Consider the following 3,095-nt stretch of genomic DNA (forward strand, 5'->3'; position numbering starts at 1 on the left):
TCATCCTCTTCATCTTCAACGTACTCATCTACAAAGTAAAATTCTTCTTCCTCATCTCTATGAACTGTAGGAGGTTCTTTGTTGAACACTAGAAGATCTAGAAGATGGTGCTTTAGCCTTCTCCTTTGGCCTTGGCCTAGCACTTGAAGTAGAGGTAATCATGATATTTTTTCAACACTTTCTTCAACCGTAGGTAATATAGATAGGGAAGGGTTGAGAACTGAAACAACCACTTTTTAACTTGAAATCCTAGAAGAACTGTCTACCATATAAAATTGTGCCTAGGCATGCCTCCAGCAAGGCACTAGACTCACAAAAGTGCGCTTAGGTGCGCTCCTCGTGAACAAAGCCTGTCTTTTGGCTTCTCAAATGACATACATGGAGCCTAGCGCCTTTTGCGCCTAATGCGAGCCTGAGAGAAATAAGAGTTGTTACATTACTAGGACGCAATTCCAACTCGTTCTACTTCATCTTCTATGCCAACAGTATCAAATTACAAAGCATGGCACTCAATTATGGCCTGTTTTCTTAATCCACTAAGTTCCAAGAACAACACAGCCACATGGTACATAGATAAACTATGAGTCATTGCTTTGCTTCCCAGCTTGTTTTCCAAGTCCATTACACTATCACAGAAAAACATATAAAATGCAACTTGGTAACTTATTTCTTTCCCCTTAAAAAATATGCAACCAACGAGGACTGTGGACAAGTAATAATTGTCTCCGTTTCCAAAAACATATAATTGTCTCTTTGTCTGTGTATAGTAATCTAACTGCGTTTTTTACCTCAACATTTTAGACATTACTATGTTTGGATGGAAAAAAATAATAATTAATTAATTATAAAATTGTCCACACTCCACAGACTTGAGTAAAAGTAAAAGACAAAAGCAAGCGAAGTGGAGAAAACACTTGTCATTTCCACTTTCTCCATAAAGCATCCTACTCAATACGTGGTAATTTGTTTCTTATCTCCCAAGATTCTATTCCATGTTTTAGCAAGTCAAAAAGCTAGATATAGTTGAGACATTAACTAAAACAAAAGAAACAAGAGGAACATAGACATAGCCTGTACTTATTGAGAAGCCAAAAAAATTTTGAACTGACATTTCTTTTCCTTAATCATCATTCTTAATCTTACTATACAAAGGCAATCATGCATATAATTCTGTCTTTATTAGGCCTACGGACATAACAGCTAATGCCATTTCAAACCACCATAGCCAATCCAAATATGAATACTAAAAACCATGCTATGAGCCTTTACCCACCAACTTAAGCTTTTGAACTAAGTGATTCTCATTCAGGAGTGTACTAGAGACTGTTAAGGTACGTTTAGAATACTATTTAGTTTGGTTTTCCTAATTATAATAGGAATTGAAAACTTCCTCTTAAGTGAATCCCATTAGGAAATTGATGATACTTTTTTAGGCCTATATAAGTAAAAGGTTGTTTGCTTATTTATTTGCGGTGAGAGTTTTGGAGCTTGTGCTCTTGGGATATGCACATGTGTGAGCATTTGGGTGTAATCAGGTCTCACGGAATTTGAGAGCTAGAGACTTAGGTAAAGGATGAGATTTTCTTAGTGTTGTACCAACTTGCCAATTACGAATGAATTACATGCACCTCCTCACCTGTGAATGTAGGAAAAAATAGCCGAACCACGTAAATCTCTTGTTGTTGTGATTGCATTTCTAATTTTATGTTCTGAAATCAAGCTTATTATAATCAATAACTGATAAAGTTCCTAACAGAGATAAGCTTCTGAACGGAAGGATTCGCACCATGAGAGTTTGTTAGATTAGATATAATAAAACAAGAAGCCCTTTCCCACTAGCTTAAGCTTTTGTGCAAGTGATTCATTGACACTATGCTTTACAATTACGTACATAAACAAAAGATACCATGTATATTTACCTAAGAAATGACGAACTCTGTGCTGTCCTAATTTAGGATACCTTCATATGTGCAATTGATCAATTTATAAATATATTCATAACTTTCAATGCATATAGTGCAGAAAACACTGTGAAATTAAATGAATTCCACTCAACAAAACCTAATATCTCCACCTAAAGAAACATAAACCAGAAAAAAAAATGGACTAGCAACAGTCACGAAACCTAATTACCTTGAAGCATTATTTGGCTGAAACCCTAGTCTGAAAAAATTCTGGCATGCTGAACATTTATGCCTGCATTAAAAAATACGATTAAACTCGTGCAACATAAATAGCATTAAGAAAACGAAAAGAGAGAAATGGTTTACCCATTAAAATCGAGGGTTCTGTAGTTGAGAGTAATTGGTTTCCGGGAAAGCATTCGAATCAAGGGAAGAAAAAGAAAAAGCCAATGAGCTGTTTGGAGGAAGACATCGAAAAGCCCTCCGAACAGCAGAAACAAACACCTCCATAATTGTAACTGAAAGCCGAACAAGAACAATGTATCTCGTAAAAAAATTCCATAGATTTCTCTCTAGCCAAACATGACTTGTAGACTGTAGAATTTGGGCATAACTGTCGAAGTGTCTATTGCTTTCCCGCGGATTCGAATTTGATAGGTAGAGGAAGTTGGAGCTTCGACTAAACGGCAGCGAGCTAATTGAGAAAACTTGAGAACGCCGTCGTTTCTTTAAGACATTAAAGTAGTGTAACTAGTTCGAGAGACGATGTTATAAAATTCGGACAACACCGGCCATGAGGTTTAGTTTAGTACATAAGAGTATATAGAAAGTTTTAAAAAAATGAGATTCAACCGATTTGAATTGAGTGTCTCTTATTATAACGAAACATGTCTTTTAATCAATTCAATCATTTTAAAATATTAAAATTTTAGAACAAAAACGTTAACGTAAATTAAAATTAGGACTATCAAGTACAAAAACCAATATTATTCAATAGTGGAGCCGAGGGGCGAAGCCCTGGGTTGGATCTGTCTCTACCCAAGGTTAAATTGAGAATGAGAGTTCAGATTGGAAACCGATGTAACCCCAGGTTTTTGCCTATTTATTAAAAAAATCTGTTGAGTATTTTTGGTATTATAGCAAAACTAGACTGGTCCAACGGACCTCATTCCGGTGCGACATTCGTATCGC

The 3,095-nt window shown here is 35.9% G+C and overlaps 1 long non-coding RNA gene across 1 annotated transcript; it reads right to left on the reverse strand.

The window, feature by feature from the left end:
- Positions 1-1,967: 1,967 nt before the first annotated feature.
- Positions 1,968-2,625, reverse strand: LOC136224501 (uncharacterized). Its single transcript, XR_010686464.1, has 2 exons — positions 2,271-2,625; positions 1,968-2,196 (listed from the first exon to the last, which is right to left on the reverse strand). It is a non-coding gene; the product is annotated as an uncharacterized lncRNA (long non-coding RNA).
- Positions 2,626-3,095: the final 470 nt, after the last annotated feature.

This window comes from Euphorbia lathyris, chromosome 3 (assembly GCF_963576675.1).
Source record: "Euphorbia lathyris chromosome 3, ddEupLath1.1, whole genome shotgun sequence".
In the NCBI taxonomy this organism is placed as follows: domain Eukaryota; kingdom Viridiplantae; phylum Streptophyta; class Magnoliopsida; order Malpighiales; family Euphorbiaceae; genus Euphorbia; species Euphorbia lathyris.